The sequence below is a fragment of the Calypte anna genome, chromosome 2 (genome assembly GCF_003957555.1).
Source record: "Calypte anna isolate BGI_N300 chromosome 2, bCalAnn1_v1.p, whole genome shotgun sequence".
Lineage (NCBI taxonomy): Eukaryota > Metazoa > Chordata > Aves > Apodiformes > Trochilidae > Calypte > Calypte anna.
Window position 1 is genome coordinate 31,324,473 of NC_044245.1, and position 17,723 is coordinate 31,342,195.

Sequence of the window (17,723 nt, forward strand, 5' to 3'; positions counted from 1 at the left end):
GTACTCAAAGCACCTTTCCCAGGCAACATAGTCCAAGTATACATGGCCATTCTTTATACTGAAGCCTTTCCTTATCTTCACAAAATAATCCAACCTTAATCTGTGGTTGGGTAACTAAGACTCAAACTCAGCAGATCTTAGAGAAACACTAGAAATCTGAGGAGATTTCAAGGTTAAGGGGACAGAGTTAAGGGATTACACCTGACTCACACAGAAGATTAATTTTTTATACATGGGCCCTATACAGTCTTGCTGTAAATGATATCACCTTGTACCCATGTCATTTAGTAAGTGAGAGCCCCTGAATTATAAGATGAGTTTTTAATAAGACAAAACTATGGCAATGGGAAAAGTTGTTTAGAATCTAAATTAAAATGAGACAGAAACAAAGATGCATCTGAACACAGGTAAAACAAAGATTATCATATCCTCTACTGTGGTGGCTATCACCTTTAAAATTGTCTTTTTGGAGGTGGGAAATCATTATTTTACTCCTAGTCTTTGCTCAAAGTCTGAAGTTCTGAACTTTAAAATTTTGGCAGAGATTCCTCCAATTTTTGGCACAGCACAGGCCAAAATGCACTCCTACATTTGTTGAATCCCAAGAACTGGAAAGCTGAAAAACAAGCGAAGACTACTGGGATAACTTTGAAAGTAAAAGTCAGCACATAGGAAATCTATTAAGAAATTTAATTAAGTGTTAACCTCTAAGGCTTTCCCACAAGGGGTGAGTATTTGGATTAGGTAGACATCTTGACAGGCTGGAGGAACTGGCCAACAGGAGCTTCAGGAAATTCAGCAAAGGCAAATGCCAAGTACTGCACCTGGGGCAGACTAAATCCATGCACTGATCCAGGTTAGGGTCTGCCTGGTTAGACAACAGCTCTGCTGGAAAGGATCTAGGAGTCCTGGTGGACACAAGATGAATGTGAGGCAGCAAGGAGCCCTGGCACCAAAGCAAGCCAATAGCATCCTGGGCTGTAGTAACAGGAGTATAACAAGTAAAATGATGGAAGTGATTTTTGTCTTTTATTTAGCATTCATTAAACTACATTTAGGTACTGCATCCAATTTTTGGTCTGCAGTACAATAAAGACCCTGAGAATTTTGAGCAAATTCAGGGCCACCAAGATGGTTGGGATTGCAGCACTTGCTCAATGACAAGAGGCCAAAGGAGCTAGACTTGTTCAGCCTGGAGAAGAGATGGCTTCAGGTAACCAGAGAGCAGCCTGCTGGGGCCTACAGAGAGGTTATCAAAACCATGAAGCCAGCCTCTTAACTAAGGCCCACGGTGAGATAAGGGACAGAAGTTAAAACAGAGAAAAAGAATTGGACATAAGAAAATTTGTTGATTCAGAGGGTAATTAGGTACTGGAAGAGGTTACTCAGAGAAGCTGTGGGGTTTTTGTCCTTCAGCATTTTCAAAATCCAGCTGGACAAAATCCTGAGCAAATGATTGTGTCTCATGCAGCGTTGATGCTCCTTTGGGCAGGAGGTTACACTAGAGCCTTCCCAAGGTTCCTTCCAATTTGAATAGATCTGTGAGCCTGTGATAAATGTGGAGTGTGGTTAATTCCCAGGAAGACATTGTTGTTCCCTTCTGTACTACTAATATTTACTGCGGGAGGCTCAGTGTGTGGAGGTGGTAAATCGTACTGCTAGCAGTGGTTTACTAAGAATCTGCTGGGAAGGAAATTTTCAAACTCCTTTCCAAAGCAGAGAGACTTTCCTTGGAGAAATAGCTATGCAATGAAAATCAGTACAGTGGCATTTATAGCATATGTTGATTTTTGAATGCACATTTTTGAATGTGTATTTGTTATCCGGCCATGGAAGAGTTTTGCCATTTGAAGCAAGAGAGCATATTCTGCTCTGAGTCATATACATATCCCCTCAGCTTCAATGGGAATAGCATACACATAACTGAGGGCACGGTTTGGCCCATGGTCAATAACATCCTAAACTTTTTTTTTTTTTCTTCTTCCTACATTTCTTTTTTTTCTAGCAATATTCATCTTTTTCCTTTCCAAAGATTCTGATGTCATTACTGCCACTGCAGTTACGGAGTTCAGTTTAGTGGGAACATCTTTGAAGTCTAATTAGATTTCTTGAGCAAGACCATGGGTAATCTGAAGCACAAATTCACAAGATCACTTCAGGCCAAAAGTGTCACACAGCAAAGTTAGACCAAATATTATGCAATTGTTTTGTAATTCACCCTCTCTTCCCACTCATGAGTTCAGTTTGAAAAACTTGTGGAATATATATGACACATCAGAGAAGTGCCAAATGTTCCTCATATAATCCATTTTCATGTTTCCTACGGAAAACGTCCATTCCCACAAGCTTCTCCTTCCCAAGTGAAGTTGAAGTTTGTACACTATACCAGGGCAACATCATCCACATCCACAGAGCAGAGCCGTGCAAAGCAGAACCTGTTTTACTGCAATTTAGAAATACTGTGAAGGTTATTGCTAATTTATAGGGAATTCAAAGGGGATACATTGCACATGGATGAGAAATGTCACAATAGACTGACATCCACCATATGTCAGCAAAGCATGAAACGCCAGGGTAGAAAATCTATACTTTGTCAACCATGTATAGAGGAGACTTCCACAAGACATAAGATAACAACACAGGACAAAATGCACTTAGGCCTTACCTTGCTGGGGCTGGCTGCATGGTCAGGTTAGCTCCTGTGACTTTTCCAAGTCTGCACATGTACACAAGATCTGTTCTGACTGCAGTATCCAAGGTCAGGTGCAAACTGCATCCATAGAGCTAGCAAGATAAAATATTATAAAGTAAACACAGCTGGCACCTATGCCCTTTTTATAGATATGTACAGGTGATTATGCGGAATTATTTATATATGACTATAAAAATTTGAAAGCTGAATCTTACAGCCATTCTGAATCTGGCCTTGTCTATCTGCCACAGTGTGGTGGGTGTGAAATCAGGTCTGATTTGCCTCTGGAGGCCAAGGCAGAAGGCAGGAAGAAGAGGGCATGAGATGATGCATACTTGTCCCCATGCTTTCCTCACGTGTCCCCTCACAAAACACACTGGGAAGTGCTGGAGAGTGGGGAGAGATGCCACATCCCATCTTCTGGCATCTCATCACTTCCCATTTTTTCCAACAAGAAACTGCCTCTGATCTGCAGTGCAGAAGGGAACGCAGCACAAACTGTTTTTACGCTACAACATCTTGCTTACAGCCACAACATTTTCTGCCCAGAAGATCCTGAAGTGTATTTACAAACTCTAAGTTAAAATTTACTCCTAATAACTTACTGCTAAGCCACATTCTGTCATCAGTGTTAGAAAAAAGCATCTTGCCTCAGGCTTGTTCTGAGACGTGACTGCCTCCACGGGCTAAGCTCAACCATGTTCATCTTGAAACACCACAGTTAATGCAGCCTGACACTGCTGATCTTGCAGAGATTCTCCTGGCTGAATTGCTGCAAGAGTTTAGCTAGAGAGGCTGTAATGCCACAAGCAGAAATTTCTGTGGCACACTGGCTTTAACAGTCCAGCAGATGAGCAGGGAGCAAAGACATCCCAGTGCTGGTGGCAAGTGCCTGATTCACATCCCTTCAGCACTGTCATAGAATCATAGAATTGGCTGGGTTGGAAGAGACCTCAGAGATCATCGAGTCCAGCCCTTGAACCACCATTGCAGTTGCTAGACCATGGCACTGAGTGCCACATCCAGTCTCTTTTTAAATATCTCCAGGGACGGAGAATCCACCACTTCAGTGGGCAGCCCATTCCAATGCCTGATCACCCTCTCCGTAAAGAATTTCTTTCTAATATCTAACCTAAACTTCCCACTACTCTGCTACCCATGGGCACCCCAGGACCACCTCCTCCCAAACCCTCATTTTACTTGGAGTTTTCTCACTGAGGCACCAAGCAGGTGTTACCCTATTAAGCTATTAGGAAGTTATAGTCCAGGGTGGTGCAGACACACATCACTACTAACACGCACTGAACAGACTGGGAATACACAGTTGAGTAAAATGTAAAAACCTTGAAGTGATACAATGGAAACCATAACTTGAATGAATGTCTGTTGCCCAAGGCCAGTGTTTTTTCCTTATTCTTTGTCTGTTTTCACCACTCTGGGAATCTATAATATTGCCTAACCTACTGGGATACAGCAGCTAACTTTTTCTTATTAAATTGGGAACCAAAGGGGAAACCTCATAAATTTTTTAGGTGAAAACAACTGCAGGGATGGATATAACTGAGGGAGAGACTTAATCCCTTAACTGCGGACTGATAGTTTGTTTTTTTTAAAAAAGTGTTTGGCAGGGAAAAGTATGATTATGAGAAATCTTAATCCACTGTCAAATATTTTATTGGTTTTCAGAATCAAATTGCAGGCTCCAAGCTATTTGAAATATTAAACAGAGGACTTTAACAGACAAATTCTATAAACAAGGCAAAAAGTAATTCCACCCATTATAACTTTAGAAAGGCATTTTGATACTACAGCAGTGATGGTAGATTGATTTCATATGGAAAATATATAACATACTAGGTATATGTATATTTTTATTAATGGCTTTCTTTTGCTGTCAAAAAATGGACTGATTGACAGTCTAGATTGAAAATGTAATAATGCTGATATTTCTAAGAAAACAGAGAATGATAACTGCTCAATATATAATCAAAATTCCCATTTTATGTAATAAAAAGATCAAGAATGAAGCTAAAAAAGTAATGCTGAGTTTAACCTAACTTTTTAATCTGTGCCTTCTTTTGATATTTTTATAATTCTTTTTAACTTGTTTAACAAACAAGAAGGGTAGAAGTCGCAGATTAACACAGAAACCAAATATTTTCCAAAATTATGCTTTATTAATTTGATTTATAAATGACCTGTTTCCATAACTCCAGTGAAATGTTCTTGAAAAGAAATTCTATACAAATGTATATTCATTTAATCTTCCTTGAAATTCAAGATATAATACAGAATATACCTGCAGGAATTGGAGCTTTGAGTTGTAATTAACTTTGCAGTATTTAAAGTTAAAATAAACCAGACCTACTTCTAGTTACATTACAGGCTATATATTTATAAAAATACATGTTGTCAACTTAATAGCTCATATTTTCTCATGTTTTCAAGCATGAGTGTAACAGCTACATTTGACAAAACTTGTTCTCTTTGGAAGTACTCCTGGCTAATGGGTCAATGTATATTTCCTTGGACAGGATCCACAAGAGTAAGACTTAGAGAGGTGACCAATAACCCATGCCTTAATCAGCAGGTCATGATGATGGCAAACAACATTTTTGCAGCCTATGTTATTTTCTTCTATTTAGTGAATATGAGGAAGTTTAAGATTCCAGAAGATACCCAGAGGTGGAACAGTATTTCTTCAAATACATAATTTTTAAAAAAATTTAAAAGAATACTTTAGACTTTTTTTTTTTCTTACAACTTAATCCTGCAATGGGTTATGTACTAACCTGGGAACAATGGACACAAACTACTCCTGGCACCAGTGTTCTCTTTATTGACAGGGTGAGGTTCTGATGCTTGCAATGTTCACAGTGCATCAGGATAGTAAAAAGGAATGGCAAAATCTGGCAGGACTTAAATCAATAGCAGATCTCTTATGTCAATAACACTGTGGTTTTATCAGGTTTACAAGGACTTTGATGTTGCATTCCAGGAAGGTAGCCCCATTAGGGGCAGCACATACTGGTTTCCTTTGCACTACTTTGTCACGGATGTCAGAAGAGCTCTTTTTGCCTTCATCCAGGATGTATGGGTTGACCACATGTAAACTGTGTAGCACAGACCTGTCAGGAAAGGCACTGTGCCATGACTAAGTCTGTCTCCCCTCCTGGGAAGCCACTGGGTTTGTTTCAGGTGAACATTTGCAGTTTGGGTGACCAGAAGACCATGGCTTCTGGGCAAAGCATGAAAGGTACCAGCTTGCCAGCATTTGTGCACTTATAAACTTCCTATGGATGCTGTATATACACCCCACAAAGCTATCACACATGTAAGTCTTCATGTGACAGATTAGCACACCATGAAAAATATTAACTATCCCAAATATATTGCTGAACACTTCTGTTTTATAACATATTACAATTCTTAGTCCACAATCACAGTCCTTTTCTTAGGCAGCTGCAGGAGATCTGTGGTACATTTCTTCCAGTGGACTTGGGGAAGTTAAATTCAACTCTTGCTTTTTTAACAGGTAATAATTCTGACAGTTAAAGAAAAACAAGCTATCAAAACATTACAAAGCCAGATGCATGCAAGCATCATTCTAATGTTACTCTAAATGCCATTTCTAAAACTGGAATTATGCCATAATGAATCAAGCCTCAAAACTCTGCACTGTAAACAGATGGCTGTAACCAAATATAAGCTTTAATTCACATGAAGGGATCTGCTGCTGTTTGTGGGTTGCAGCATCAGTAAAGCTCTGAGAATAAATTAGGGGCCTCCAGTATACTGATTCTATGGGCTCTGTTCTCTTGACAATTGCTTTAAATTCTTTATGAGAAATAAGTACTGAACGGACAGAGTGGAAGGCTTTCATCCACAAAGCTTTAATTTCAGAGACACCAAGAATCTGCTGATTTTGCCTGTGGATTCAGTAGGTCCAAATAGCTTCGTATGTACCTTGAACTCTGTTCAAACCGGGGTTATTACTTATGCTGCAGGAGCAGCCAAGACACTTTTTACTCACCCATTGTGCCATGGGCAATAGAAGCCACAGAGAAAAAGACAGTCCCCACCCCAGGCCTTTGGGGAAGTTGAGATGATCTGTTTGGAATGTTGTGGACAGGAGGAGCATTGGGTGGGGGGCTGCTGGTGGGGTCCCTGGATTGACATGGTGAGAACCCACTCTCCACTATTCAGGTAGAGCCATGGAGATGGGGACAAATGCATGCAGTGCATCAGAGGGTGAGAAGGGCAGGAGGACAGAGGGTTGGGCAGGACCCTCCCAGACAAACCCCTCCCAGTTGGACCTCTCTGACCTATCATGCTTTCCTCCCCACCTTCTGCAGCACCTGGTTTAGAGGGGGATGAGAGCAGCATTCCAGTACCCTGGTACCAGGGGGTTGAAGCTAGCAAGAGTCAGCTTAGGAGTAGTCCCACAGGGGAGTCCCAGCCCAGACTCAGGGTTTGGGCACTGCCACTGTTGCCCCATTGTTATGGCCCCTCTGCTAAGTAGCAGCAGCAGCATTGCCCACACATGTCTGCTGCTGCCCTCTCTGTTAGTGTTTCATGTTCCTCTTCACCTCTTTTTTGGCATTTTATAGTCTCTGAGGAGAAAGAATTAGGATCCCTAACTCATATTTCTTCTATAGGAGAGCCTTCCTTGTGGAAAAGAGAGCCTCAAGTTTCTGTAGGAGTCTCTGGCAGTACTAAGTACAGTCTTTTTTTCCATTCCAGCCAGTGGTTTTAGGTCTCAGGGGTACTACTCCTTTTCCCCATCAAGGGGATCCCTCCTCCACACATGAACTGGTCAGCTATTCATACAAAAACTGTTAATTACTCTGGGTTTGAATTATGCCTATTAAAGAATTTTCTTCGCTGCAAGACCAGTGTTCCTGGGAATTGGAACTGGCCACATGCCACCATTTCCACATGCAAACCCTTGGGACTACTCTCAACCTTTCCATTATGGCTTTCTGTTTCTAAACTCTTCTCGGCTATCATTACTTATTTACTACTTCTGTTTTTGATGTGTATCTGAAGCCAGGCATCTGATTGTGCCTTATAAACTTATAAACAAGAAAAAAAAGCATGAGTTGTGGGTGCAAGGAGGTCTGGTTGTTCTCCACCCACCAGAAGACTCCCTGTCTTTCTGTGATAACCCCAGCACCCTCTCTCATGTCCCTGTTTATTTGGCTGGCAGACAAGAGGTTGAAGCAAGCTTCAGCATACACCCATCAGCAGGCTTATTTGCTGACAGGCCAGCAATAGCCAGATTTTAGAACGGGTAAGAGGACACTGTTGTTTCCACATCTTCTGTCTTCAGGTACCATTTTATTCGACCCCAAGGTGGGAGAGATTTCTACATTTCAGAACTGCAGGCTGCTGTCACCTTTCAAAAGTTATTAAAGGCAAGTGGCCAACTGCAAAATTCCGTGAGCGTGCAAATCTCTCTCTTGCTTTTTAAAATTTTTTTTGGTTTTTGGTCAGGGTTTTGTTTTGTTTTAGAAAACCACAATAGAGTTAAATCAGCAATTTTTAAGTTTTTTCCTGTGGTTGATTTGGGCAAACAATCATGCCCACCCACTTTGCAGCTGTCACTGGGTTTCTGTGTCCCCATGCAAATACAGTCAAAGTCACAGCTGAAAACGGAGATGGGGAGGAGAGGTCCCATATGAGCAACTGACTCCCAAAAAGACTCTGCTGCTGTTGTTATGTATTAGTATTGTACTACCAAGTTTGAATATCAGCCCTATATGACTGCTTTTTTTTTGAGATACTACTTGGGCAACCAGTAATGTATTTAATTGGAGAAAAAAATTGCATGTCCTGGTCTTCCATGCTATGACTTATAGAAATCTCCCCCACTTTCTTTCAGGGAAGGAAAACAGGTGTGGATGCAAAGAATGTCAGCAAGAAAAAAAAAAAAGAAATTACAGAAAACTCATCACCATGAAACAGAAAACTTGAAACAAAATAGGCAATGAGGTTCCAAAAATTCAACTGGGAAATTAGGGACACTTCTGTAATTTCTATGTTTAGACCTATTAGTTATAATTTATTTTTTTAATGAAAATATTTGATAAGAAAGATAAGGAAGCTAAATTTGTTTTTGTTAGACACTTATACTTCTACCTTTGCAGCCATTTTTCTTTTTTCATGAATTTGAAGACAGTGGAGCTGCATAATCAGGAGGGAAAGCAAATTGTGACAATTCCTCAAGATTTCTTTTGATTGATGGATTGATTGATTGATCTATTAAAGTAGCAGTGTTTGTGGGACATCAGTGTTTGTGCAATGACAAACTCAACTTCCTACTTGGTGTATGACTTTGTTTTTCTAGTTTGGTTTATTACAGTGTAAATAATTGCCTTGCATCTGGGTTGATTTGTGGATTCATTTGTATCTGAAGAAAAAACCCAAACAACCCAGTTTTGCAATAGTTAAATAGAGCAATTGTGCCATCCAGTGGCTAGCTAAGTTAACTCATTTCTCCACTTTCCACATGATTGTTTGGTATTTCTTGTTTCTTACTAAAAATATAAAATCATTTAATATACAATGTTCATTTTATTGCTGAATCCTAATAATATATGCAAAAATATATTAATTCTATTCACACTTTTTTTCCTAGTACCCTACTTAAACTGAAGGCCTCAAAGTGAAGAAAAATGAGCCATATATACTTCTAGATCAGTTAGGTAAGTTACAGGTTACTGCATAGCCTATCATCAAATGTTATGGACCATTGACAACAGGAGCCAGGAAAAACATAGCCCTTGAGTCAGCTTGTCTGCTCTGCCCATGGACCAATGGCAGAACCTTTGATGCAGCCTTCCAAATATAACTTCTTGTCGTAACAACCATAATTGAGTTTATAAATTGATTCGTGAAACATCTCCATGACTGTTTGAAAGAAAGGGTCAGAGGGGGGCAATCAATATGACAAAATAATCCTACAGGATGATTACATTCTTACATGATCAATCTCACTCATCTCGCCACCATAATTTCTTAGGCAACTCTCTAGAGCACAGTTGAGATCTGATCTCAATTGCCAGAGTCTGTGCTGAGTAGAATGCAAAATATGGCCATGAGTCATGACTTGGAAAGGTCTCCTCACTTCCAAGCCAAAATCTACTGTGATCACTTCTGAGGGAGAAGTACCTTCCTGATTGCAATGTTGTTGGTGAACCACCAGCCTGGTTTGGGGGAAAGCCTCGTTGCATAAATTAACTTTCTGGCATCCATGAGAAACCTCCAACTCAGCCAAAAGCAATGTGGGAAAGAAAAGAACCAAGTAGAAGGTGCTCAGTGCAGAGGAAATTCAAGAGGCTCAGACAATCATAATGTTACACAGTTGCCACAGTGTTGTAGAAGGGAACTGATTATCATGGACTATTCTGACTTCCTTTCCTAATCCAGTTTTGATACCTTCCATTGCCCTGAAAGGATAACCTTATACAGGTGAAGTTGCACACCCTGGGGACTGTCACCTGGAGCAAAAGTGCATCCTTAACATAGAGACAGGGCCTCATGCTGTGGGTAGGGCTCATGAAGGGAGTTCTCACAGTCCCAGCATACACTTACAGCTGTTCATGTCCATGTTCTGACCTCAAGCAGAGCACCCCCACTGCAGGTACAGCAGTCAATCCAACCCCCATGCTGGGGTCTCCTCCCTTCTCCACCACATTCCCAACATAGGTGTCACTCACTGCATCTCAGTGTGTTTCCTCAAGGATTAAGTATCTCCTGATATTATGCTCTTGAGCAAAAGCACCAACTTCCCCTATGCCAAGAAAGACTTCCAGGGAAAGCTCTGTGTTACTGTGTCCTGCCATCTGGGGATATGAATGACTTCACCTAATGGCCTTATGTACTCTGCCATACTGTGATTTGAGGGGCCAGTTAACACACTGATAATCCTTTTGCTACAGAGACACAGGAGGGCTCTCCTACAGGGAAACTCTTTGATTGAAACAAAATTGTATCTTAGTCTGGGTTTTATAAGGTGGATACAGATTTACACTGCCTTGGTTCCCAGAAGGCCAGTCTAAGAGGAACTTAAAACTACTTTTTGCCTGGAAAAAACACAGCATTTTCAATGTTTCTTAAAAATGAGCCAGAAAAATCAATCGTCACTTTTGGAAGTGAGTTGTTAGAGAAAGTTTGTCCCCAGAACACACACAGATCACATTAGCAGAATAGTGCTTGTTCACACTGTACATCCACACCTGGAAAAAACATTCATAACAATATTTTTGGTTTAGTTATCACCATTTCTTAAAAAAAATTAAAGGGGAGGAGAGAGAGATAAATAGAAAGATATTTTATATAGATTATATACCATATTATGTATAGATTACTTATACTACATCATGCTATGTAATGTAACATTGGTTATTAAATTATGTTATGCTATGGATATTGTTATATTATTAATTATATGATATTACATTATATAATGCATTATGATTATGTTCTGACATGATATATCATATCCTTTCTATTATTTATAATATATACAAATCTATTTTCAAATTAGAGATGAACAACAGCTAAATGCAGAAGTTCTCTTCTGCTAGCTGATTTATTTCTTTCTAATGCATTCAAAAATAAAAAACTAACAAACAAACTAAAAAATAACCAAGGCAAAAAACAAAACAAAGCAAACCAAGGCCTACCATTGACTGGTCTAGAGGTATGGAGAAGCAAGAGCTTCCTGGGTCAAATTTTTCTCAAAAAGCCTGGATGCTCATGTCCTTTTTCTAGAGAACTCTTGGCTGTGCAGGCAAAAACTCCACTGAAGTAAAAGCTAAACTCTGATAATTTTGATAAACCTTGGCCATCACCCAGGGTCTGCTCTGTAAAAGCAGAAACACAATGATGAGTAAATCTCATGCTTTTTAGGACTGCATGGTTGTCCTATCCATGGCTTATCTATAACAGGAGATAACAGCCAAGCCTGATTTCTCCTGAGGACACATTTATTAGTACAATGCTAAATGGTCGGTTTAATTTATCATAAAAATCAAGTGCCATGATACCAAGTTTGTAGGAAAAACTTGGTCACAAGTAGTTGTCAGAGTTAATTCCCTGTCTTCTTCCAGCTCTATATTCTTCTGCAGCAGTAGTATTTGTAAGCTAACCTGACACAAATTGCTTTAGATAATTAATTTCTCTTGCAGCCTGAGTGGTCAGCACCCAGGAGAGGATGCCAAAACTCTTGTTGTGCTGTCTCATTAGTCACAACTAATGAACACATGTATAAATTGTAACTCTGATTCCTAAAACTTCAGACAGGGGCTCAGTGTCAGGAATAAACTACAAGAAGTCAGCAAGTCAGTTTGCAGTTGCTGTTTTTAGTTCCTATCCAGATCTACAGCTACTTGGTAACCTGTACTCACTCATCCTTTTAAGGTTACTGTAAATAGACCTTTTCCTCCTTTTTAGTACTGTCAACCCATGTATCATTTTCCTATTATGTTTTCAAGTGGATTTCTCATATATAAGGCACTCACTCTTTCCTAGGAATTCATATTCACTTTTCAAGAAATAACAGGCTTACTTTAGAAGTCTCCAGAAATACATTGCATCTAAAGCTCAGGATCCCGTCAGCAGTTAGTGCCCACTTACACTACACAACTCTTCTCCATCTTCTTTCTGACATTCCTATTCTCCCCTAGGAAGTACTAGGATTTCTGTTGCTGTGCTTGCTGATTTATATAACTGTGAAGAAAAGCAGACTGCCAACAAGACAGTCCTAATTAGTAAGGAGCTACCTGACCTTGATTTTTCACAAAGCTGTTTCCAGAAGTTCACATTCACTCTTTGTCTTCTTCCACATCTACAGTATCACTAATTTTTTAGGGATAAATCAGAATGATAAAGTAGACAAGCTGGGGTCCAGTAAAGAATTTTTAGTGTTGAAAGGTAAAGACTTCTGCCCACCACATCTGGCGCTGGCCCTCTTCTGACATGGGAAAGAAATTTTAAAGTGATTTCCTCAAAACCTTTCCTCTATTCTATCTCTGGTGTGTACATGTTGGCTCAAGGTCTGTTTTCTCACACATCTAATCATGATGGGTCATAAACACGTTTTCAGGTTACAGGTGAAGTACCAGATTATAAATGGTTACAAGAGGTATGAACTCCAATTGGAGGAGATGATCCTCATTTAATGTTAATAACAACTCCAGATGCTGTAATTTACAGATCAAAGTAGCTCCAGCACTACTGTAGCCTTCACAGTTTCTAAAATAAATATATCTCCTGTTCAAAGCTCCCGGGGTTATTTCTGCATTATTTTGGTTGATTTGGTTGGGTTTGACTTTTCCTTTTGTTCTTAGGGACTTTGCTACCATTTCACCCAGCTTTTATGGGAGAGCATTATGGAAATACCTCTGTCTCATTTTGGGGCAACTTGGAACCAGGTCTCTATGCTCAGATGAGCAAAGTGCAGGCAGGGCTTCTGTGGCCATCTAGGAAGAGCCCAGCTGTGGGACTGGCACTCACCACCACCTGTGGAGCCAGGAGGCAGCTGTGAGAGCTGGATCACCAGTGGGGAAGAGAGGCCGTGTGCCCCATGGAGAGTGTCACACCCCATACAGAAATATCATGAGGCCAAGGCTGTGTCAGGGCAGGGGTAGAGTTGTTTGGGAAGCCAGGCCTTTTTCTGCTGGCACTCTTTAGGTCAGCCAAGTGCTGTAGTTTGGGTAATGAGAATTGCAGAATGGAGAAAGTTCACCACCATGAATGATGCAACATGAAGATGAGAGGCAAAAAGCTGAAGTCTTTCTGAGATGAGACCATCGGAATAAAAAGAAAAACAAGGCACAAAAGAGAGAGATTTTAAAAAATAACCTAATTTACTGCCAGAATACCTTGGTGGATTCATTTTTACCATGAATCAGAAATGAATTTAGACAAAAATAATTAAGTATTGAAAGAGGCAGACATCTTCTGCAATTAAACAAATATGGAGTCCTTCCTCTTGGTGTTCCCATCCTAATCATTGGAAGCTCCTCCATCCACAGAGACTTTCCACCTTGAGCTTGTAAATAAAAAGTGACCACAGGCAACTGCTAGACCTGACCATCAGGCTAGTACTGAGATGGGAGAGCAAAGCTTAAGGACAGAGTTAGCATTATGGGCTCAGTTTGCCTGTGATCTCTTGGAGCTGCTGTCATGTCACTAGCACAAAATGCACATGCAGAAACAGGTTCAATAAAATCTGGCTGAAATCTCAGTCCCTGCAATAACTGACTGTGCAATTTCTCAGGGAGTTTTTAATTCCAAATGCCTTTTGAAAAATAAAATGGACACGGAATAATTACCAGTTTTTTCTGAGACAAAAATCACAGATGTACAAACTTGTGGTGACTTAATTGGCCATTCATTTATTTTTTTATCATTTCTTAATAGCCTGCCTTAATTTCTTTCTAAAAACTAAAACAAAGGCTTCTGCTGAGTGTTTGCTGGCAGGATCAGGGAACTGGTGGCATCAGATCAAACGTTGCTGCTCAGCAATCCAGCTTTCCTTTGCTGAGGACAATGGAATTGCATTTCTGTGTTTTCTTCACTTCTGTTAAAGAGGCATAAAGACACGCTGACCAACATCCAGCCTTTTCATGTCAGACTCAATGCGTGAAGCCATATGACTTAAATAAATCTCTTAACACAGAGCAGGAAAAGAAAGTGCTTGATTTTAGGGAGGAAAATAGGAATATAAGGGCAAAGCAGTGATGAAGTTGTGACAGGGGATACCCAAGAAGAAGCTCTTGTCTAAGGTCAGCTGCAGGGAGGTGGCTTTGCTGGCAGTGAATATATATATTCCTGCCTGCCTCAGGGTGTGTTAAATGCTCAATGCAAGCAGATGTGGAGCTTATTCCCACATCATTACTGCTGCTTATTGCAGAGATTTCCAGAGCTGAAGGTAGTTTGTTTTGTAAGACTGGAAGACCTGCCCTGCAAGAAGCTTTCCTCTCCTCCTCCACTGACACTGAATTTAAGAGTTCTAAAGAAAAATAGAGCCATTCATACCAGGCAACACAGTCTGTTGTGCCTGTACAAAATGCACTTGGAGGTACCAGTGACAATGTTGACAAATGTGTCTCCTCCCAAGTATAAGGTCAGGTTTTCAGATGTTTACCACCCAGAAGCTGTTACTCAGTGGATACTTGAAAAACAATGTATTGATCAAGAGCCATTCTTCCTCTCTGAGTGCTTTATTCAACAATTAATTTACTCCCAGACTTGTTCTCCACAATTAATGTAGAGAAACTGTAGAGAGGCTATTTTGGAAGGAAACCCAATAATGGCTTCTTTCTTTAAATTTGTCCATACTGGAATGACTAATTCAAAGCAGTCTGTACTTCTACTTCTTCATTAAGTGTTGCAGCAGATCAGAGAGCATTGTGTAAATATTATCTGAAGCTGAGCAAGGGTTGAAAGCCATCAGTAACATATTTTAATATTTTTGGTCAATTCAGTGAGCTGTCAAAAATGTAATGAAAAATCTATGAAGTGCATATTTGGAACAGCTCGAGCTACACAAGCTGAAGTAAAGCATCCCAAACATCTTTAGCCTGCAGTGTGAAATGCATAACATGACAAGGCTTCTAGTATCAAAAGCCAACTCCAAGACAGCTGCCACAGTTCTCTCTGCACAAAATACAGTCTAAAAGATCATTTACAGAAGCATAAGTCCATACAGGACAAAGTACTTAAAACTTTTTCATTACCTAATGGCATATTTTCCACAGTACTGATCACCTCTGCCTCTTCTGTTAACCTTACAAGTAGGTTCAACATTTTTTTCTCAGGTAATGTAGGAGACATTGATATTTGGATGAATTGTACAAGGCCATAGAAATTGTTGATTAATGCAATTTAAAAATGGTTTGTTCAGTGAATTGGATGCAGTTGTCTCTGCCAATGCAGCTGCAGTGGTGGGATTGCTAGTCTGAGCTACCCTGGAGCTTTCAGAGAGCTACTTCCCACACCAGCCTTTCTGGGGTTGGATCTCTCTTCCTCTCAGAAATAAGTAGAAGGCCAACAATGACTATATAGGCTTGGATCATTTAAGTTACAAAAGAAGACTTTATTGTTTGGCTGGCTTGAAGAATATTCTATATTTTTCTGTTCCCCTTCCATTGATATCAACATAAAGAAAAATCTTTCCCAGATAATATAATTGCAGAATTGAACCGTGAACTGTGGTACAAACTAGAAAGCACTTCTAACTGGACATCTTTAGGTTAAAAATGGAGGCTATACTTTTCCAAAGAAACCTTCCTTTAGATGTTTAACTACACTCTGTGATTTAGAAATACTATAAGCATCTTTTTTTCCAACAACATTTTGGCTTTTCTACTTGCAGGCCCAGCAGGATCTTTCAATTTTGAGATAAGCAGATATGAAAAATAAACTTTGCTAAGAGAGCCAATCTGAACAAACCTCCAAAAATGCTGCATACTGAGTTTGGAATAAACCCAAAACCATCATTTAATGTCATTCAGTTCTGTTATTTAAAATCTGAGTGGTGCATCAAAAAGAAATCAGCATCTCAGTGAAGGTAACAGTAGCAAACAGTTAACTTTCAGGAAAGGCACTATCTGCGTTAACATTTCCAGGCCATTGGTTTTGATTTATTTGGGGTTGGTTTGGTTTTTTTGCCCTCCCTTGGCTATGAAGGTTTTTTATTAGTTTCCTGAAAGTGTGCAGTGTGTCTATAAGATCTCTGAACTGGACATCACCCCTTCATGTACCTTACACCATAGAACCCATTTTCCATGTTTTTTATCTTCTTTCAGGTACTGAACATACAATAAATAGAAAGTTAGAAAGTTAGAAATTACTGTGATTTTTCCAGGTCTGGTGAGGTCTCATGTGATTAACCTGCTGAGTAGGGAATGAGATGCTGAAAAACAAATGTTCCACGAGGCAGGAACTGCACACAGTAAATGGAGCAAACTATTTTTTAATGCTTTATATGAATGGTTCTGCTTTGTTTTCCCAAGAATAAATGAGTGGCTTAGTATTTTTGGTTGATATATAGAAATGCATAAATCCACAAATGCATATTACTGATAACAGCTTATGGACAACAAATAACCAAAGTATGTGTGGGAGAGAAAAACATATACAGTCCTGCTCTACTTAAAGCCTACTTAAAGTCTACTTAAAGAGCTCTACATGAGCTCTGCTCATGCAAAAAATACATGAGTTTCAAGGTTAGCTAAAAAAATCCTGACTATTCTGTTTCATTTAAATATCAAAACCACCTCCAAGTGTCCAGTACACTGGATAAAGAGGTGATTGAATTTCGAAGCATCACTTTCTAAGTAGCACTTATATTTAGATCTTTCACAAGATTCTTCCAATAAGTTATAGCTAAAGCCACAGTCATCAATAAAGATTTTGCTTTGGAGCCTAAAGTTCCACCTGGAAAAAGATCTTGGAGCATGAGAATGTTTCTGACCAGCAGGGAAGCATTTACCCAAACCCTGTATGATGTAAAGCCAGTTTATAATCCAGCCACATTTTGGGCAGGATAACAGCTGCCTCCACAGAGCAAATCAGATCCAGCAGAAAATTTTCATTTCACATAAAACATTTTTATTCAAACAAAACCTCATACTGATTTTGGACAGCTACTGCCTCACAGTATTTGTGCAAAAGTGCCCCAGCTCCAGTTTGACCTGGATTTCTCCATGCAGTGTGCAAGCACATGAAGGAATGGCAGGTAGTAGAATTAACACACCTTCCTCACATAAAAAACCAGTGGTCTAATCAAGTCATTAATTTTAGGAAGGTGCCACTGTGTTTTATTCTGCTTTCCCTTTGCTAAAGAATTTGCTGTATTTGAAGTTCACACAACCCCAGGGTGAAAATTGGTTGTAACAAATGTTTGGCTGCAAGACCTCTGCAAACCCTTTCACAGTCTGCATTTCTCTTCCTCTTCTTCAGGCCTTTCATTTCATCATTACACATTCTATAAAAATCAAGTAGTAAAAGACTGGCT